Here is a 22780-nt window from a genome sequence, read left to right as displayed (position 1 = left end):
TGTAGGGCCCAGTGGCACAACTTCTCCAATCACTGAGATGGGCACTCTAAGTATATCTCCATGCTAGCTGTATGAACCGTCCTGCTGTAGTTGTTCCTTGATTTCTGTTGGCACTTCACTGGGAGGGACTGACCCCCCAGGTCAATTGGCTGTGATGACTGGCTTCATCTTGCCGGGGTCCAACCCCAGCAGGTCCAGGGGTTCCCAAAGGCGTAGACGGAGTCAGCGAAGAAGGAAGGACACGGAGACAGTGTTCAGTTGATCAGGAGCCTAGCCAGGATCTCCAGCCAGGATCTCCAGCCAAGTTCTGGTCTGGATCTCCAGAGAGGTTCTGCTTAGGATCTCCAGCCAGGTTCTGTGTCCATGTTCTCTTGCTAGGTTCCCCAGCCAGGTTCTGTCCAGGTTCTCCAGCCAGGTTCAGTCACCAGGTTCTAGTCAGGTTCTCTTGCCAATTTCTGTAGTCAGGTTCAGTCCAGGATCTTTTGCCATGTTCTCTCGCTAGGTTCTGTCTCTAGGTTCTGAGGCCAGTTTCTGTCCAGGATCTTTTGCCATGTTCTCTCCAGCGAAGTTCTTCTGTCTCTAGAGAATGTTCTGTGTAGGTTCTGTGCCTAGGTTCTGTCTCTCTTGGTTCTGTCTTCTAAGTTCTCTCTTCTAAGTTCTGGCTCTTGCTGTCTTGTTGCATCTGTATTTATACCAGTTGATTCAATCCTATCAATCTCTATTACAAAGGTTAGGGCGTTTCTTATCTTCATTCCAGGGAGTAAAGACTAAGTAGCTTAAGCACGATTGTTCGTAGTTAAAGTGATTAATTACCTGCCTGGCACTTAGTTAAGAGGTTTTATTCCCTCCCTAACTTCAGGGGAAAATCCCTACCTGGGGAAACAACCTTTCTCAGAGAGGAGACCTTGGTTAAAACACATAGTGCCAAGAAGGTGAGCAAACATATTAAGAACAGTATGCCATATATGCCAGGTCCCTTGAAACAGCAAGCATGGACCGGCTCCCGGCATCATCTGTTATTGTTGGGGTGACCTCTGCATCCCCACCTGTTACTGATGGAAGTGGAGCTCTTAGGGTGCCATGGGAACAAGAATTTCCTGAGGCCCCATGGACGATGAGGTATCATGGAAAGCTACGATAAATTAAGGGAGTTTCCCTCCAAGGCCCCATCTCCCTCCATCCCACCATGGCAAAAATCCAACCTAGTCTTCAGTAGGGCTAACATTGCCCCACCCTAGCTGGTTTTGCTCAGTGGATAGAACGTTGACCTGCAGACTGAAGAGTCCTGGGTTTTATTGCAATCAAGGGCATGTACCTTGGTTGCAGGCTCAATCCACGACCCTGGTTGGGGCAAGTGAGGGAGGCAACCAATTGATGTGTCTCTCTGACATAAATATTTCTCCCTCTCTGTTTCTCCCCCTTTCATCCACTTTCTCTAGAAAAAAGAAAAAAAAAGATATTGCCCAGAGTTTTTACTCTATATTAAAGCACTATCCAGTCTAGTTTAGTTTGTGTTGCCAGCTGTAGTCCATTGTGTGGGATCTGTAGGATCATGGGCCATGTGACTCCTAAGGCCACATAACTATGGAGGTGCAAAGACATGTGTGGGTCACAGAGCAATGGATAAATAGGAGCACAAGAGAAAGCAAACAAACAAAAGCAAACAAGAGAGTGAAAACTCTGTTTTGGGGTTATAACTAGGAGAATAACCAATTAAACCTTCAGAATTTTGCAGGCTTTCAGTGGCTCTGCCCCCCTGGCTAATGTTCTTTGTTCCCCAGGTTAGACTTACAGGCAAACACTTTCCTACATCACTCAAACTTCATTGTGCATGCACCCATCTTCACCTTTGTTGGACCTCTTCCCCCAGTGATTTGCAGGGAATGTACTGGTGGTTCCCTGGGGACTGTAAAGTTGCAGCTTCCTGGTGAAATTGTCCAGATGACATGCTTATAATGTCTGGCCTCCTCTTTGCTTTCTCCCTATTATTAATATCAACTAGCCCAGTGATGGCAAACCTATGACACGCATGTCAGAGGTGACACTCAAACTCATTTTGGGTGACACGCATCGACAGAGACAAAAAATTGCATAATTCAAATATTAGTCTCTCACAACGACCAGAGTTAGGCATCACTTGAGTAATATTATTACTCACGTTACTCATGATCAATAATGCAATTCTAAAACATGTACATCGGTGTTCCGTAGCAAAGATACATAGTGGAAACATCCAAGATACATTGTTCCAATATTGACAGTAATATAAAAAGGTTAAGAATTGCACTATAAAGAGATTAATCTTTCCTCATGACATTTTATTTTTACTTTGAGTGACAAAATGCCCAATTCTGGAAATGGACTCGCTATTGTCAACATGTGCCTCGGTAAGCTTCCCTTGTGTTTGGGTGCATTCCACAAACGGACGCACTTGATCGCCATGTTCGTTAGGAGACAGGAGTGGAAGGGTTAGAAGAAAAAGATATACAGTGCAACAGTGTTCGACGAGACATTCTGAGTGTCGGATAATTGATTACAGCACCATATATTTGTTGTTTATACATACTATCTTTGAATTGTTTTGCACCAGGGGTCAGTGAACAACACTGCAAAAAGTTAATAGGTAAGAAACCTATCAACCTTATATAAAAAATGCCGTGATTTATATTTATTTATTTTTACAGCTTTGTGATGGAGAATCAAAAAAATAAAAAGACAAGATTGAATGACAAAGGAAGTGGAAGTAGCAGTAGCCGACCCTTTCAAGACATATGGACCTAGATGTACGGGATTGTCGACAGAAACAACAGATCATTGTGCATACTGTGTAATGAAACGGTAGTAAGCAGAACGTGGAATGTAAAGAGACATTTTTGAAACTAATCATTGTCAGCTCTTGAAAAAAAGGTATTGATGAAAGGAGGCAATACATTTCTAGGCAGCTACACCTCTATAAAAGTCAATCAAGTTCCATCATTAAAATTGTAAGATGCTCTACAAATTTAACATCAGCTAGTTACTATATTGCTCACTCCATAGCTCAGCATGGAAAAGCCCTCAGTGACGGAGAATTTATTAAGGAAACATTTCTAAGATGTGCACCAGCTCTATTTCACAATATGAAAAATAAAGATGATATTATTAAAAGAATTTCTGAGTTACCACTCAGTAGAAATACTATCAAAGACAGAATAATAGATCTTAACAAAAACATACAACATCAATTAAAAAAAGACTTAAATAGTTATAAATATTTTTTTGATTTCTCTTGATGAAACTACTGATGTCACATCAAATGCTCGGCTGGCCATTATTGTTAGATATTCTGATGGTCTCACAATGAGAGAAGAGTTGATAAAGTTAGAATCAGTGCCAATAAGTACATCAGGAAACGAAATATGTAAGGTTGTTATAAAAACATTCAGTAACCTAAACATTGATATCTCTAAAATTGTGTCAGTCACGATAGATGAGGCACCAAATATGGTGGGAAAAATGTGGGATTCCTGAAATTGTTTATGGAAGCTATTAGACATCCACTTGTACCTTTTCATTGCATTATCCATCAGGAGGTGTTGTGTGCCAAATCGGAATTCTCAGAATTGAATGATTTAATGTCAGTTGTAACAAAAATTGTGAATTTTATAGCTTCTCGACCCCTTCACAATCGAGAATTTTCTGCACTTTTACAGGAAGTTGATTCAACCTACAGTGGTCTACTGATGTTCAATAATGTGAGATGACTGAGTCAAGGTAAAGTACTTGAGCGATTTGTGGAGTGCTTTGAAGAAATTACGGTATTTATTGAGAATAAGGATCTGGCAAACTTTCCTCAGATCAATGATCATAAGTGGGTCAGCAATTTGATGTTTTTTACACATCTCTCTGTTCATATGAATGAACTAAACTTAAAATTACAAGGTTTTGGCAAAAGTATTGAAGTTATGTTTGGATACATCAAATATTTTGAAAGTAAACTTAAAATTTTCAAGCAAGATATTGAAACTAAAACTTATAAGTATTTTCCTTGGATAAAAAAGTACTCAAGGCCATTACAATGAGCATAATGGAGTCCATACTTATGTACCAGAATGTAGTAAACTCGTTATTTGAACAGTTCAGTGAAAGATTCAACCTATTTAGAAGCCTAAAACAGACCATTAAAATAATTAAGTATCCAGATGTAGTTGTTTACAGTACTTTGGAATTAAAGGATTTCCAATGGATGCAAATTGATGATTTAGAGATGCAACTTGCAGATTTTCAAGGTAGCATTTGGACTCATGTGTTTGTTGACTTATGGTCGAAACTTGAAAATCTGGAGCAAAATCGTTTGAATAATGAAGAAGAGTGCAACTACAAACAAGAAATTTTGAGTGCTTGGAACAGAGTACTTGACACTTTTAGCGACATAAAAAATCTAGCGATGCTAACAATTTTTTCATCAACATATTTTTCTGAAACTTTGTTCTCAGCATTAAATAATATTAAAACGAACAAAAGAAGCTGGCTAACAGATGAAGTTAGTGATGCTTGCTTGGCCTTGAAGTGCACCAAGTATGAACCTGCAATCGAAGAATTAGCAGACAAACTTCAGCACCAAAAAAGTCACTAATTTCTAGATTTCGGACCATTTGATTACCATTGTTTTTATTATTATTTTTCCTAAATGTACATTGTTTTTCTGTTTTTGTTCATTTTATACATATTTTTGGTTGATTTTTCTTTGTTAAATGGCATTTAAATATATAAAATAAATATCAAAAATATAAATCTTTTTTTTACTATGGTTGCAAATATCAAAAAAAAATTATGAATATTTCTATATGTGACATAGCACTAGAGTTAAGTTAGGGTTTTTCAAAATTTTGACACGCCGAGCTCAAAAGTTTTGCCATCACTGCACTAGCCAGTTATGATGGTGGCACAAGTACTGTGGAGGCGCTGCTGTGCAGGAGCCAACCCCATGGAGCAGGGCTTGCTTTGGTGAGGCTTTGGTGCCTGCCAGGTCTGCCCCTTGAATGTGTCGCTAGTCAAGGTGGTTGGCTGTAATTCAACATGGTCTGAAGCTGTCCACTGGGTGCACTGGCTCTGTGGCATCCTGGGTGATACCAGGTTAGCCACCGCCTGTGCCCTGCCCAGGGCCACCTAGCACAAACTACATAGTGATCTGCAGATCACTGCTGCTTGTGTTGGGGTTGGAGGTGCCCAGGAGAGGCCAGGCTGCCAAACAAGGCTGGCTGCTGCTAGGTCAGGCCTGGGGCCACTAAGATATAGGACACTGGGAGGCTAGATGCTGCTTGTTAGATTTTAGGAAAGTCTGAAGCATGAGCCAAGAGAGGCCATTTGTACAGAAAAGCCCCTAGAAATGGCTTAGATGGACCTTCAAGTTGAGCTGGGATCTCAGGGAATCACCATGGCAAAGAGTGATAGCCAGGTTGATGGAAACTCAGATATGACATCACCCTGCCAGCACTGTGGGAGGAGGGATCAGCAAAGGAACAATGGCCTCTGCCAGCACTTTTGTCTGGGATAAATCTGCCCCACCAGCTTTTGTCCAATGCCAGTTCCTCCTTGTGTGACCCAGCTGCTCCAGCACTGAAACTCAGAGCATGTGAGTCTGAATAAGTTTATATGTGGGCCCTTTAAGGGGAATTACTGGGACTCCAGTAGTTCTCCACCTCATCCAACTACAATCCTTGCTGGGTTTCACAGCCAGAAGTTATAGGGACTTTTCTTCCTGACACTGGAACCTTGGCCTAGAGAGGCCAATGTGGGTCTGAGACCTCTCGCTCCTCAGAAGGCATCTCCTCAGCTGAAATATCCCACCATATTTTTATCCATCACTCTTGGGTGTGGGACCAGCAAATAAGCATCTTCGCCCCTCCTGTCAGTCTTGATGTTGCTTCTTCTGTATATCCTTAGTTATAATACTTCTGTTCAGCTAGATTTTAAGCAGGTCTCAATGATGGTTGTTGTTCAGTTTAGTTGTAATTTTGATGTGGTTTGGGGAAGTTCTGAGTTCGAATTTACCTTTGCCACCACCTTGACTGAAATCCTTATTAAACATTTTAAGTTAGCCATTTTGAAACAGCAAACTGTAAGAACAATAACCAGAATAATGTCATATGGTATTCACTGGATTAGTTGATCACCTTTTTTGCTGCCTTGCTGAGACATTTATAAACTACTCTTATAATCTCAATACTTCAACTGCTATAGAGTTTTATAATGAATCCTTGACATGTATTTCCAAATACATTACATATTATAGATATATATTTATAACTCATTAAATAACTATATGTAAGTATATATATATAACTATATTATAACTAAAATATACATGTTCCCTTTCTTGTGGGATTAAGTATTTTTGTTGTTTTATTTTCATGTTTCTATTTTAATATTTACTAGCTTGTATTACCTAATTATTATTTACCAAAATATTAAAACTTCAAGGACATTACTGATATTTTATGCAGTCAAAGAACAATATTTAAAATTAAAACCATTTTGGTAATTCTGGCATGTATAATACATTTTAATGGTGAATTAGAACTTAAGACTTTAAAAAATACATTAATTTTAAAATAGGATACTATAAGTGAATTCACACATATCACAGCTCTAGCTTATAATAGGGTGACCTCATTTTAATTATTTTCAGAATATTAATTAAGCCATTATAGGTGATCTTTTTAAGAGTGAGTCTAGGAAAGATGGAAAACATTTTTATAGCTTTGGAGTAAAGGGATGTGGTCATTTGGAAATGCATCATTAAAGACTTAATCCTAGTTACAATATGGGAAAGGCAATTCCACAGATCTTTACAGAAGAAATACAAAAGATGTGAGGTCAGGAAGAAGGGAAAGGTTTAAAGCAAAGCACATCTGGGATCGTTAAGAACAATCAGAAGCCATAACATAAAGAAGACAAAAGGTGAATGTGCCTTAGTCTGCTCCACAGCCATCTGGTTCAACCGACTTTAAATATCCAGCAAGTGTTGTTTCAAAGACTTCTTTTCTCTCTCTCTGACCTCAGCTACTAGAAAACTATAACTTATACAAAGTCAACCTTTTTGTGGAATCCCCATCCATTCAGGAGTTGCATATATTTTTAAAAAATGTAACTTATAGTAGCTTTAACTTCCTACTTATGAATTTTCAATCCTGAAGACAACTTATGGCTTACTAATATTACAAATAGATTGTCATCCTATTATTTATTTAACTAACAAAATTTAGTGATTTTCTATAAACAAGCAGTAGTCCTTTGAACTTCTGAGTAATGGTTAAAAAAATATACACCTAACAGGTTTTATTTTTAACATTCAAAATTAAAACTGAAAAAAAAATTTTTTTTAAATCTCTAAAGAAAAAAGTTTCATTTTTCTTGAGAGGAAAGACCCAAATTCTTATTTTAGTAAAAATTGTATGAACCAAACATATGAGAATACCTTTTAAAAAATAATTAATAGACTTATTTTTAGTACAGTTTTAGATTTACAAAATAATTGAGCAGACAATACAAAGAATTCCATATATTAATCTTACCCCTCATAGTTTTCCCTATTATTAACATCTTACATTAGTGTAGTATATTTGTGACAATTAATGAATTAATATTGATACATTATTATTAACTATAGTCAATTCTTTATATTCACACTTTGAGGTGCATAGTTCTATGGTTTTGACAAATGCATAATGACATGTATCCACCATTATGATTTCACACAGAATAATTTTACACCCTAAAAATTTATGTGTTCCACCTATTCATTCCTTTCCTCCCCTTTCAAACCTCTGGCCAAATAATACTGTCTCTATCATTTAATCTTATCTAAAATGTCCTATAGTTGGAATCACACAGTCTGTATGTAGCCTTTTCAGATTGGCTTCTTTCTTCTAGTAATAGGCTTTTAAAACTTCCCCATATCTTTTCATGGCTTAATAATTCATTTATTTTTATCACTGAAGAACTTTTTAAATATGCAACATTTCCACAAGCAAATACAGCACTGAAAAGTAAGGTTACTTAAAAATGTATCTTTGGTCCTAGCCAGTTTGGCTCAGTGAGTAGAGCATCGTCCTGCAGACTGAGGGAACCTGATTCAATTTTGGTCATAGGCAGGTACTTTGGTTGCAGGCTCCTCGCTACCCAGGCCCTGGTAGGGGTGCATTTAGGAAGCAACCAATTAATGTGTTTCTCTCACATCAATACTTCTCTCTGTCTTTCCCTTTCTTCCACTTTCTCTAAAAATCAATAGAAAAATATCCTTCAGTGAGGATTAAAAAAAAAAAAAAAAAAGTTTCTTTGCCCAGATGGTGTGGTTCAGTGGTTGAGGGTTGACCCATGAACCAGGAGGTCACAGTTCAATTCTTGGCAGGGCACATGCTGGGTTGTGGGCTCAATCATCAGGAGGGGGCATGCAGGAGGCAGCTGATTCATGATTCTCTCTCATCATTGATGTTTCTATCTCTCTCTCCTACCTTCCTCTCTAAAATCAATAAAAAATATATAAATATATATTTTTAAAAGTACCTTTAAATAACATTGGATATCAAGAAGTTGTTTATTTCAGATGCACAAATAGCTTTCTAAGATGTCTAGGCTCAAGAAAATTCCTTTTAGTCTTCAAAATGTGTTAACCTCGTTTACATTTTTTTGAAACCACTAACATGTCTAAGTCATTCTCATTTCCTTTTTTACATATCTGCAATGCTTGGATTATGTGCTAATATCTAATAGGCCAGTATTCTCCATTAACCAGAAAAGTTGGCTGATAATCAATATTCCACGCACCCTCAAAGCCATGAGAATTGTTTCTCTTCCCTTTCCTTCAAATTTGCTTCTGCCTCTTCACTGCACACTCCTGACTTAGATATTAATAATTTATCAGACTTTTTTTTATGGCAGGGGCTGAATAACCATGAAATCCTGGGACAATTTTCTATGGCTGTTTCTCTGCATCTCATTTTATCTACAGTCAGTGATTTGTTGTTGTAGAGTCCTCCACAAATTTGAATTTCCACTGAAATGAAAAACACGTGAAACTCAACAAACAAACAAAGGAATTAGGAAAACTGCATTTTTCAGTTTGGGATCCAATGTCTTCCTCTTTATATCCTTTTTAATATGTACTCAAGCATGACTACTTACTTGAGCATTTTTAAGGCAAGTATACTTGTAAAAAATTACTCTGACCTGGAATAAAAACAGATTTTAAAAATAATCTGTTTTTTGTGTGTTTGTGATCTAAACCACATATAGTAGTAGTTTTTATTTTTATCAATAGAAACCAGGTCATTATACAAGTATTTCTTGAACATATGTTTGAGAAAACCATTTAAATGATCTAGGCAAGACTGCTTTATAATCACAAGAGACCAGAATAAATGTAGGATACTAGAAAATATAATCGAATAGTGAATTAAAAGTTCATTTTTCTTCTAACTAATTTGCTTAAACAGAAAGACATCTTGTAAAATGGCTTAGATCCAGTATTTTTTGGTCTGCTTTCTTTTTCTAGGAACCATATTGATTGAAGTTTTAGAAATAAAGCTATTTAAACAAAATCAATTAAAATGTTAAGAAGGTCATGTGCATATTTGTAAAAATAAAATGATTTGTTAATTAAAATGTGCAACCCTTTAGTAACATTGAAGCTTGAAGTTTCCATGGCAACAGTTAAAAAATTAATAGCACATATTTTATTTACTATGTAAAAGAGGTAGATCCAGTAAAACAGGCTAATGGCCTAATATGGGATGAACTTTAGTTGTATGTTTGAGCTAATAAATTGAGACATGTCAGCAGGATTATCTGGGAAATAGAGACTTGAAGTCAAGCATATTCGTTTAACGGTCATGGCTATTACATTGAAAAATATGTGTAATACTAAATAATCTACTTATATGTGCTTTTACAAATGTGTAAAATTCCACATTGCTACATATACAAACATCTATTATTGCTACAAATATAGAATTCCTCCACAGTATTACATGTTTTTTAAATTTTTTTAGGTTGATTGTTGGAATAGTGCATTCTCTTTCTCATCTTTGGCATTATTTTTAATAATATAATTCTCTTGGCCACCCCCAAGACATTGTCAAGTCCTCTCCTCTCTCCCTTAAGTCCTTTATATGCATTGTAAGTAGTGAAATAATAGTTTCATCTACTTAATCTTTTTTTTTCTTATTTTCAATTATGCTGGACATAAATTATCCTCCTACCCCAAACAACTGCAAACTCTGCTTGTATTCAGATTTCATCTGACTATAATTCATGACAGTTAAGGGTAGCAATAACTCAATGCATGTATGTTTATAACATATTTTCTAAATATTGTTCATTTAATAGTAATAAGAATGAATGTCAACAAATCAATGGTGTTTTTATTGTGGAAAAATCATAAACGTAAAGATGGGAAAGATGTTATGAATATAAATGAAGTTATAGAAAACAACACAAAGCTACAAAGAATCTATGTTTAGAAAGTGCTGCAGCCCAAAGAGGCAGAGGAGAAAAAAGAGGGAGAGGCCATTCAGCACCGGATGATCCAGGTAAATCCTGACAAAGCAGGAGGGGTTTAGCCAGGGTCTTGAAGAATGGATGAGATTTAAATAGTGAGAAAGAAGGAAGAAAAGAAATTTCCACCAATGAGAACATGGTGAACTAAAGCCAAGAGAGGTGTGAACATTGAACATGTATTGGTGACAGGGAACAGATAGGGCAGAACATCCATGTAAGGCCCTAGAGATACGGTTGCAAAAACAAAGACCCGATTTTGGTGGGCTCTATATTTCAAGCTAAATAGTCCTAATTATGGCACCAGATGATCAGTCTGTGGGTTCTCAAGGGGAATGGGTGCTCTTTGGACAGGTTCATCTGACAGCAGTGGGCAGGCTGTTTGCCAGGGGAAGGCTGAGGCAGGAGACCTGCTAGTGGAACTATGAAGTCCAAAAGAGGAATTGTTGGATAAAAGGTGGGGAGATGGTGATCTACTGACGATTAGTTTCAGTAATGTTGGCTTTGAGGTGAGTGTCAAAGCAGTCAGTTGAATGCAAATATCCATTTTAAAATTATCTTAGGAGAGAGAATTTAGGATTAGAAAAGTTTGAGTGAATTTATTTCCTCAGAGGCCTAGAATTCAGCCATTAGAGATAATGATCAACTAAACAGATAACAGCTTTAAAGGTGAAAAAGTATAAAGAAAAAAAGAATTGGAGCGAGGGGTGAGGATTGAATTTCAGGAACCACTATGTTCTCTTGGGAAGAGGAATCATAAAAGGAAAGAAAAAGCTGCTAGAGAAGCAGTGGACCACAAGGTTATAGCATTGCAGAAGTCAAGGGAAAGAGAATTGATCAACCCAGTTAATGCCAATGTCTACTCTCAGAGACCAATGTAGAACATTTGTTTAGTAATTATTTTTCACTACATAGTTCACACATTGCTAGGAAATGCTTCATGTAACTGAATATACTTCTACTCTGCCAACAAGTATCAGCATACCCTGTGAACTATTGCAGAGTGATTTATAACATGAATAAGACCCAGAAAACCTGTTTTCCTTATGCTTGTGGATACATGTCACTTAAGCCATTCAAAAGCATAACCACAATGACATGAAAACTCTAGAGCCAAATTTTCTTTTCTCTCCTATTTTGTTAATTCTGGCAATAAGCTATTAGCCACAGAGAACACAATAAAACATGATCAGATATTCTTTAATCCCTAAACTCAAGTGACTAAAAATTTGCTGAGGCAGCTTTCTGTCAGTGTATGCCTAGATGTAGATGTTGCTCATAAAAAGACAAGAAATCCTAAAGGGGGGCAAAGGGGATAGGAGATATCTGTAATACTATCAATAATCTATAATAATAAAAGTGTAATATGCTAATTAGACTAGACGTCCTTCTGGATGACCTTACGGATGAAGCCGGGGCTGTGAGGGAAGCCCCGGGACCCCCGGGTGCCAGAGGGAAGCCGGTGCCAGCAGCTGGGGGAAGGAAGGCCTACTCTTGCATGAATTTCATGCATCGGGCCTCTAGTAAAAAATATATTTTAAAAAAAGGAGCAAGAAATCAATTCAGCTCTGCATAGAGATTGCTCTTGGCACACTACATTCATGCACCTGTGCCTGCTAGCACAGAAGGAAAAATTAGGAAAAGAAAGTCGATTGGGATTCGGCTGCACTGGAGATTGTGCAATATGGTTCATTGGGTTGGCCCCAGAATAGTAACCACTGTAATAAACGTTCAGCCTTTATAGGGTAATGTACAATATTGGCTAAGGGGCCTCTGCTTCTTGAATTAATGTGTTTGTGCCTCGGGTGAAAGGTAAGAGGAAAAAAATTGCTGAGGTTAAATTCCTGTCACCTTGCCCTCATGACTTAGAATACTATAAAAGGGTTGTTACTGGGCATCTCTCCTAGTAAAGTTGCTGAATCCAGATGAGAACTTGGCAAACTTGTTATGTAACGGAGGCTGGCAGTGCAGCCTAGCTGGGAGACTCCTGGGCTAGTTCCAGTCCTCTTTCTGTCGCTGGTTTAGCGACGTGATCCTGAGCAAATCACTGAACCTGTTTTGCCTTTGACTTTCTCAGGAAAGAAAGAGGTATTTCTACTCCACAGTAAAAGACAGGAATATCCATTTAAAAAGTGGAGAGCACTGAGGGAATGGGCTGCTTTAAAAAAAAGTTCCCAGATCTAGAAAATCCATACTTAATTTGTTCTAGGTTTATTTCAAATTTATAATTAAGGATATTATTAACAAATTTAAAAGACCTCTTCAAAGAGAAATTTACCATTTCTGGAAGATGAAAGTGTTTGCAAACTTGGAATCACATCTTTAGATACTGAAACCTCACTTCTCACCAAATTTCCACAGCTTCCTACATGGCCTTTTCATATCCTTCCTCTCTCTCTTTTTTTCTCTCTCTCTTCCCCCTTCTCTCTCTCTGCTTTAGAATGGTTTCTGTTTTCAAACCAGGATTTTTTGTTTTATATGAATGATATTTTGAAAAATAGTCTTTTGTATAAATTCTCAAGAGCAGAAATCACTGTGTAATTTTATGAAAGGCAGGTCCAGTGAAAACTGGTCCACAGTGGTTCTCAAACTTCTGGCCCTTTAAATACAGTTCCTCATGTTGTGACCCACCCATAAAATTATTTTCGTTGCTACTTCATAACTGTAATGTTGCTACTGTTATGAATCGTAATGTAAATATCTGATATGCAGGATGGTCTTAGGTGAGCCCCATGAAAGGGTCGTTCGACCGCCAAAGGGGTCGCGACCCTCAGGTTGAGAACCGCTGGGTCAAATGAATACCATACTGGAATTGCCTGAGATGTAGTTTGGGGGCTGAAAACTGGTAGAAGAGGAATAGCAATGTCTTGTGGCACATCTACATTTGGAAAGGACCTTTTTCATTAACTGACAGTTACTAATAATGCTGCTAATGGAAGATGGACATGTTAGTTTGCAATGTAATAAGTTATAGAGAATATCAAAGCTTCATAAATATCTGTATAAATCGGCTAACTAGAGAGTGCTCATCAGAACTAAGAGGAATTTGGGAACTTGGAAAAAAGTTTCATTTCTGAATAATAGAAGCAACATTCATGTAGGAGAGAGTTAAAATTGTGTGATGTATTGAATATTAAGCAAACTTGAATCTAAGGTGATCCCCATTTTCCAAAGAGAGGATCCTAAAAGGAGTTTTTTGTTTCTTTGTTTTGTTCTGATTTTTTTTTTTTTTTTTGCCATCTTGAATATACATTCATTTAGGGATGTAGTTTAAAGAACAATTTACTTATTTAATTTATTTATAAACTTTAATTATTTTATTTGTCTACCCTCAATTTTAAATCACATTATTTTAAATTCTCTAGTAATGAACAAACATTGCTATTTTTCATACTTTTATTCCATGAAACAATTCTACTAAAACTCTTCACTTGCATGAATGCTTTATAATGCCTGAATTATAAAAACAATATTTTATGGAGAGTATACTTTAACAATCAGTGTCCTTGTTAAAAACAGAACCACTTTTTGAGTCATCTAAACTGAAGAACTTATCTTCCCTTCCATCTAAAGTACTGGAGATCTAGTTCTTTCACAATTTGTGAATAAGGTGGTCATGGAAATTTTACCCAAAGCCACAAATATCTATTGGGTAATTATCGTTTCAACAACATAGGCATTACTACTTTACTTGTTAAAGTGATATATAAAAGAAGTGTTTATACACAAGACTTGTGATTATCAGACCACACTTTAGTAATGATTATTAAGTATATCTAAATGTATTGGCCACTTTAAAAAAACTTAATTCTATCATTAATTGAATTTTTTTGGGTTAGTGGATCTTTCCCAAGTAGATGTTTGTTGTTATTTAATATGAGAGATTCTACAAGATGATTTTCTTGTATCTGAAGAATAATTTTGAGGAAACAACTCACCTTATAATCAAACATATATAGTACTTGTGTTTTTTAATGGTTTGATCTATTAAGACTAATGTAATAAGGACAATACTTTTTCAATATGTTCTAAAGTATATATCATCTTCCTGGTAGCATTTCATTCCATATGGCCCTTTACCTAACACTGCCAGGAATATGGGGAGGGTGAATACACAGGACTGAGGAAGGAGCATAAAGTAGCTCCTACCAGTTGGAAGAGGAAGTGGAAAGACTTTCTGATTCCAGAAGAAGGTAAATAAGAAGGTGGGAGTTGGAGGAAGATAAGGTCAGGAGTAAGACATGACTCTCTTCCTCTGACCATTTAGTTAAAACCCAAAGACAGAGGACATAGAATGTTCATGTCGGTTTTGGGGATTCCTAGAGATATCCTTGGAAAGATAGTAGGTCTCTCAGAGAAGCTGTCTCATTGGAGCCACATTTAATATGGCACCAGACAGTAGAACAGAAAAGCCATGGGAGGGAATGTGGAGTAAGGCTTCACAGAGCTCTGTGAACTTCAGGTGAGAGTGAGATTGGACTTGCGTGCCGTGTGGGGTCAGGATGAGACTGCAACTCATAGTAAAAACACTTGGGGAGGAGCACATATAACTATAGCCCCATGCCCTTCACTGGAAATTTTAGGAATCACTTGTATTTAGGTGCCAGTTTGGCAAAGAAGGAAGGAAGATTCCTCTCTTGAGAATAAAGAAATAGTCTTGATAGAATTTAAATTTTTAATGGGCTGAATATTTACTTACCCAACAGAAACTCAGTTAACCTAAAGAGACTTTTATACAAAAAAAGTTACAAGTTTCAATATTTTCCCCAAGTATCTGTGGAAACATCTTCTGATGAAAATATGACCTATTTTAAAAATAGAGAAAGCGCATTTGTATTTCGCATGTCTGAATTACAGAGTTTAAATACTGCTTTCCAATTTACATATTGAGGCATCAGTCAGGATAGTTTAGATTATTAACAAGCAACCCCCAAATATCAGTACCTTAGAACAACAAAGTTAGTTTCTCACTCATGCTACATGCATGAGACTTGGCAGGGACAGATGTTCACTGCAGTTAAGCAGAGAGAAATCCAGGCTGATGGAGCATGGACCATCTCAACTAACTGACAGAAGGAAAAGCAACATGGTAGGTTGTGCACTGGCTCTTCAGTTTCTGCTTTGAGTGATATGGATTCCTTCTGCTCAAATTTTCTTAGCCAAAGCCAATCACGTGATCACCCCTGACCTCAAGGGTGCATAGAAGTTTAATTTTACCATATGCCCTAGAGGAGAAAGAGAAAGAATTGGGGGAACAGTGCTAATGGCCACCACCATTTGTAACTTTCTGGATTATGGTTTCAACACGGAAAATCATTTGACCAGAAAAAGATGTGAGAAATAGAAAAGATACCAGTGGCTAAAATTTTAACAAGATTTATGTATTGTTCACAACTCTGCCATCATTTCCTTACATTCCTTAATATAATACCATCAATATTGGTCAGAGTACAATCGAGCCAAGAGAGTTTGCTGTAGATCAGGGGTTTGCAAACTTTTTGTGTAAAGGGCCAGATGACAAATATTTTAAACTTTGTGGGCCATCTGATTCTGCTGTTGTAATAAAATACCAGCCATTGTTAATACACAAATGTTTGAGAGTGGTGTTTTCCAATATCATTTTATTTAAGCACAATGAAATCTGAATCTCATAACTTTCACATGCCACAGCATATTATTCTTCTCTTAATTTTTTCCCAACCAGTTACAAATGTAAAACACCCTTTTAGCTTACAGGCTGTAGAAAAACAGACAGTGTGCTGGATTAGAGTATTGAGGAATTTTATATGAAGAAATGAGAACATTCAAAATTATTGGAAGTAATGGAGGAGCAGTTCTAGCCCTAACAACCAGGAACAACCAGTGGCTCCAGAAATCACTCTGCCTCTGCCTTGAGCAGGTAAATCCTTCCCAGCGATACAGGAAGCTGAAAAATTATGAACCTGCTGCTAATAGTGCTGACATCCCAGGCTGCAGTCCCAGGCTACTCTGCCTGGTCCAGAAATACGCCACTGCTGCTCCAGGAAGCTGCTGAGTCAGGAATCCACCCACCACATTGAGAAGTCTCTGATGTAGCTGCCACCCTGGCCTTCATTCTTGCCAGTAAAACTGCCTCAAGCTGGGCTTTTCCTGCATTTTATGTAGGTCCTAAACATTCTCACAAAAGAAACTAAGTCACGTTCTAGCCTCCATAGAATCTGAGACATGGTTTTTAATTTTCCAGCTGCCGCATGTTAGCAGTGGGTTAGAATGGATGTTGGACAAAGCAATTAAAGATATCGAACACAGACTAACACAAGGGACACAGACTTGATTAAGATGATTTCTTTGGCATTTCCCAAGCCTTCTATGAGCTATCTTTGTATAATGCTCACAAAATTGTATAAAAGTAACAATTATTGTACCCGTCTCTCCCACCAGTGCTACAACCCCAAACAATGATTTATTTCATCCCACTCACCTATGAACTGCCCACAATAGCAGAGATTTGTGTAATCACGTTCATGGCAACACTGTTTGAATAGCAATAAAAAGTGCTTGTCAGTATAGAAAAGGGTAAGAATTTTGGTATAAACATGATATAAAGCAATTAAAATAAGAAACGGTTATAGGTAGCATCATGGAAAGAGCTCTGAGAAACACTAAATGAGTTAAAGGACAGTTTGTAAAGTATGATCCTACTTTTCAAAGGATAATTTTTAAAATGCATTATTATATTCAGTGCATTGTTTTTATTTTAAATATAATTAAAATGTAAATATTTCACCTAAGCATATAATATAGAAAGTAAAAATGCTCTGTAACCCTAATTTCCTCAGATAACTGCTTTATTTTCATGTATGTTATTTTTCTCTGTACACATACAAAGTATAGATTACATTTTTAAATAAATTTAGTTTTAAGATGCATATTTTAATTTTTAGGAATATTTGTTGTGTCAGGGCTATAGTACCCCAGGACCTATGTTGTATTCTAAATTTCTTTACTTTTCTACCAAAAAAGTCATAGGGGACATTGATACATTCACAGATATAATTTCTATATGCTAACTTGTTTCATAAATTTGGTTTCAATGTTATTTTATTTTATTTATTTATTTTTGCCTGAGGATATTTTTACTGATTTTTATAAAGAGGGGCAGGGAGAGAGAGAGAAAGATTGATTGGTTGCCTCCCATATGCTCCCCTACCAGAGACTGAACCCACAACCCAGGTATGTGCCCCACTCAGGAATTGAACCAACAACTTTCTGTGTATACGATGGTTTTCCATCCAAATGAGCCACACTGGCCAAGGCTCAGTTCAATTGTACATAATTTTAACTTGTAACACATTTCAGAGATTATTATTTTTTTTAAATATATTTTTTATTAATTTTTTACAGGAAGGAAGAGAGAGGGATAGAGAGTTAGAAACATCGATGAGAGAGAAACATTGATCAGCTGCTCCCTGCACCCCTCCTACTGGGGATGTGCCCACAACCAAGGTACATGCCCTTGACCAGAATCAAACCTGGGACCCTTCAGTCCCCAGGCCAATGCTCTATCCACTGAGCCAAACCGGTTAGGGCTGTGCATGATTTTCAAGGCTGAATTCACAGACCTACTTTATTACGTTTTTTTATACAAGGTTTTTTCATTATGTACATTTAGTTGGCAGAACAGCTCGAGCGTGTGCATTTCTGTATTCCCTCTTGTTGAGAACCCCATTTGCAGCTCTCACAGGGCACAACACTGCTATTGTTGCATTTCCTGTGAGAGAACCTTAAAAACCTGTTCTCTCCCACCTCCATCAGCTCTGAGTCTGTTCAGGGAAACTTTCAGGATTCCCAGTTCCAACCACAGAACTCCAGAAGCCTTGGGGGAGCTCATGGCATTTCCCTAGAACTCTCAGTTGATAACAAGCATCTTCCTCCTATGAGAGAATTTTGTTCCTAATTTTCATCTTGCTCCTTCCTCTGAATATAAACTCAGAAGACTCAGGGGGCTCAAGGGCTTGAGAAATTTACTCCTTTCTCAAAGATTTACAGTGATGAGATTCCTTAATTTCACTCATTGCTTTGGGTCTGCTGAGCCTCAGTTTTCTTAACTGGAAAATGGGAGTGATGCTTAGGATTTACCTCATAGGATTGTGGAGGGAGAGGAGTTAAAACATGTGGAGTGACTGGACAGAGTGAAGCTCAATATCTCTAGGCTCTTATGAATAGCAAAAGTAATATCATTATTATCTCTTTGAGAGTCTTAATGTAGCCATCCACATTAGAGTCAGCTTCCTCAGTGCTATCTGTCTTTATCATGGAGAAATCTAAGTCATTCGGATATCTAAAACTTGAATGAGTATTTTATGAATTTATCCATAGCACTGAGTTATGGGGAGTTAAGTGTTGTGCCCAGATTTCATGATTCCCAAGAACCCACAGGGAGCCAGCGAGTCCGATGCAAAAGCAAAGAGTCATTCATTTCAAACCTAGGTTTGGCTCCCCTGCCACACTCACCGATGCAACGGTAAGCTCCAGTGGCCGAGAGAGAGAAAACTCTGTGTGGAGAGAGCTTTTATAGGGGGTTGGGGTAAGGGGAGGAGAAAAGACTGTGGGCCCTGCCGATTGGCCATGACCGAGTCGGTGTCTCATTACACAGGATGTGGTCATAGTGATGGCGTGCACTTCCCTTGACTATCTTCCGGGAAGAAGCTTGCTGAGCACATGGCCAAGTTAAGATGGAGGGCATAGCCCTTCAGAGATTATTATTTCCCATAGGTACTATGCTATTATTAATCAATCCAATATGGGTAAATTACATGCAGACAATAAACTATAATTGATTATAAATCTCTAAGAAGCACTATATTCCATTATGCCAGTGGTTCTCAACCTTCTGGCCCTTTAAATACAGTTCCTCATGTTGTGACCCAACCATAAAATTATTTTCGTTGCTACTTCATAACTATAATGTTGCTACTGTTATGAATCATAATGTAAATATCTGATATGCAGGATAATCTTAGGCGACCCCTGTGAAAGGGTCATTTGACTGCCAAAGGGGTCACGACCCACAGGTTGATAACCGCTACATTGTGCCCTCCTTTAACACATATGTAAATTTCAAACTGTAAAGCTTTTAGCAGAATACTTCACTTTCCTATTCTACTAAAAAAAGAATCTTCATAAAATAAGTATAGGAGCTATTTCAATTCTTACTAATATTTTAATTAGAACATCCCCATCATGGTTTCTCCCCATGCATGGGTTACATCACTGTTATCATGAAATAATTTATAAAAATTATGACAAGTTTATTGGTTTTGCTACTACAACACATTTATTTTCTACTTGAGCAAAATATACATAGATGAATAAGCTATGTCTAGAAATGGCTATAAAAACAAATTGTTCAATAGCAATTAAGTCTAGAGGTAATAAGGCACTTAAAGTAATTAATTATAGTTAAACTTCACTAAATCTGAGTAAGTGGAAAAAGGAAATAAAATGGAAAAAGAATGAAGTACAGAAAGCTTTTAAGCAGTGTTTTTCAAAACTATTGGTCTTAGGACATCTTTACATTCTTCAAAATTATTGAAAATACCAAAGTAAGCCTGCCAGATAAAATATAGGATGTTTAGTTAAATTTGAATTTCAAATTTTTTTAAAAAAAATTAATTGAATTTATTGGGGTGACACTGGTTAACAAAATTATACAGGTTCAGGTGCACAATTCTACAACACATTATCTGTACATTGTACTGTGTGTTTACCACCCCTTTACCTTCTTGCACCTCTCCACCCAATCACCCTAAATTTGAATTTCAGGTAAACAATGAATAATTTGCCCAGCATGTGTAGCTCAGTGGTTGAGCATCAAGCCATAAACCAGGAGGTCACAGTTCAATTCCCTGTCAGGGTACATGCCCATGTTGCAGGCTTGATCCCCATGTAGGAGGCAGCAGATCAATGATTCTCATACATCATTGACGTTTCCATCTCTCTTCCTCTCCCTCCTTCTCTCTGAAATTAATAAAAACATATTAAAAAAAAAACAATGAATAATTTACTAGTGTAATTATGCCCCGAATATCACATGGGACAAATGTATAATAACAGTTATTCAGTTTATCTAAAAGTCAGATTTACTGTGTGTCCTGTAGTTTTATTTGCAACCCTATTTATTTAAATGGCAACCCTAACCCACTTTGTTTATGCAGGTTATATCTGTCTATATTTTCTGTATTATAAATGAAAACGAAGAAATTTTAAAAATGTCTGCATCCATTATTTTATTTTATTTTACTTTGTTTTTATTGTTAACACTATTACTAATGTCTCCATTTTCTCCTTTCCCCCCTTCCCCTCTCCCCCCTGCTTTGCTCTGGACATCACTACATTATTGTTTGTATCTATGGGTTATACATATATGTTCTTTGGCTAATCCCTTCACTCTCTTTTATTCAGTCATTAATCTATTTTAAAATAACAATAGGCCTAAAATTGTTATTTTTATAAAAAATAGATATATTTTTCTTAAAAAACAATGATAGGGATGGAATTGTTTTAGATTTTTGCCAATCTCTTTAATATCTGGCTTAATAGAAGTCAGCTAGATTCTCATACCTGCTTCTGCATTGAATCTTCTGGAGTACATTGCAGTATCTTGTTCTGGTTAAAGTATATGAAGAAAATATGGCCTCACTCAGATATATAGTTTATAAAAAAGAAAAATATTTTAATGCCTTTTCAGACAATTGTGGATATTATTTTTTGATCTACACCTCAAATCCACAAGTGATAGTTACTTAAAAAATATTGTATTTCATTATATTTTAATTAAAAAGAGCATTACATTCTAGAATGAAATAATATAAGCATTGATAAATATATATTTACTAGCCGCCCGGTGCACAAAAATTTGTGCGCTCGGGGGGGAGGAGGGTCCCTCAGCCCGGCCTGTGCCCTCACGCAGTCTGGGACCCCTCGGGAGATAACGACCTGCTGGCTTAGGACTGCTCCCGGGTGGCAGAGGGCAGGCCCAATCCCTAGGTGCAGCTAGCCCCTGGTCGGGCTCAGAGCAGGGCCGATTGGGGAGTTGGGGCACCGCCCCCTGTCATGCACAGAGCAGGGAGGATCAGGAGGTTGTGATGGCACCCTCAGTCACGCTCAGGGTAGGGCCGATTGGGGGGTTGGGACACTGCCCCCTGTCACACTCAAGGCAGGGTCTATGGGGAGGTTGCGGCGCCACCCCCTGTCACGCAAAGAGCAGGGCCAATCAGGGGGTTGAGGAGCTCCCCCCTGTCACTAACAGAGTAGGGTGGATAGGGGAGTTGGGGCACCACCCCCTGTCACACACAGAGCAGGGTGGTTCAGGGGGTTGGGGCGCCACCCTCTATCACTCACAGAGCAGGGCCCATCAGGGGGTTAGGGAGCTCCCCCCTGTCATGCACAGAGTAGGGCCGATCAGTGGGTTGAGGAGCTCCCCCCGTCACTCACAGAGTAGGGCCGATAGCGGAGTTGGGGCACCACCCCCTCTCACACACAGAGCAGGGCGGATCAGGGAGTTGGGGTGCCGCCACTCTCACACTCAGGGCAGGGCCGATGGGGAGGTTATGGCTCTACCCCATCACACACAGAGCAGGGCCCGTGGGGGGGGGGGGGGGCGCCTCACCCTGTCACACACAGAGCAGGGCTGATCAGGGGGTTGGGGCACCTTCCCCTGTCACACACAGAGCAGGGCAGATAGGGAGGTTGTGGCCCCGCCACTTGTCACACACAGAGCCGCAGGGTGATCAGGGGGTTTGGGCACTGCCCCCTGTCACGCTGATCCTGGTTCTGGGAGGCCTCGCAGCTCTGCTGATCCCGGTGCTGGAAGGCATATTACCCTTTTACTATATAGGATAGAGGCCTGGTGCACAGGTGGGAGCCGGCTGGTTTGCTCTGAAGGGTGTCCTGGATCAGGGTGGGGGTCCCCACTGGGGTGCCTGGCCAGCCTGGGTGAGGGGATGATGGCTGTTTGCAGCCGGTCATACACCCTTCAGGGTGGGGGTCCCCACTGGGGTGCCTGGCCAGTCTGGGTGAGGGGCTGAGGGCTGTTTTCAGGCTGGCGGGTGACTGAAGCTTCCAACTGCTCCTTTTTTTCTTTTTTTTTTATTCTGGGCCAGCTTTAGCTCTGGCTCCAGCTCTGAGGCCTCTGCTGCTTAAAGCAGGTATCTGGTTTGTTTGTGTTCTATAATTGAAACACTGTATCAACTTCAGCTCTGAG

The 22780-nt window shown here is 38.4% G+C and overlaps 1 pseudogene; it reads left to right on the top strand.

The window, feature by feature from the left end:
• The first annotated feature begins 991 nt into the window (after positions 1–991).
• LOC118675647 overlaps positions 992–22780 on the top strand; it is a 50804-nt pseudogene continuing 29015 nt past the window's right edge.

Source organism: Myotis myotis, unplaced genomic scaffold (genome assembly GCF_014108235.1).
Source record: "Myotis myotis isolate mMyoMyo1 unplaced genomic scaffold, mMyoMyo1.p scaffold_m19_p_2, whole genome shotgun sequence".
Classification (NCBI taxonomy): domain Eukaryota; kingdom Metazoa; phylum Chordata; class Mammalia; order Chiroptera; family Vespertilionidae; genus Myotis; species Myotis myotis.
This window is presented reverse-complemented; position numbering and strand designations above follow the sequence as displayed.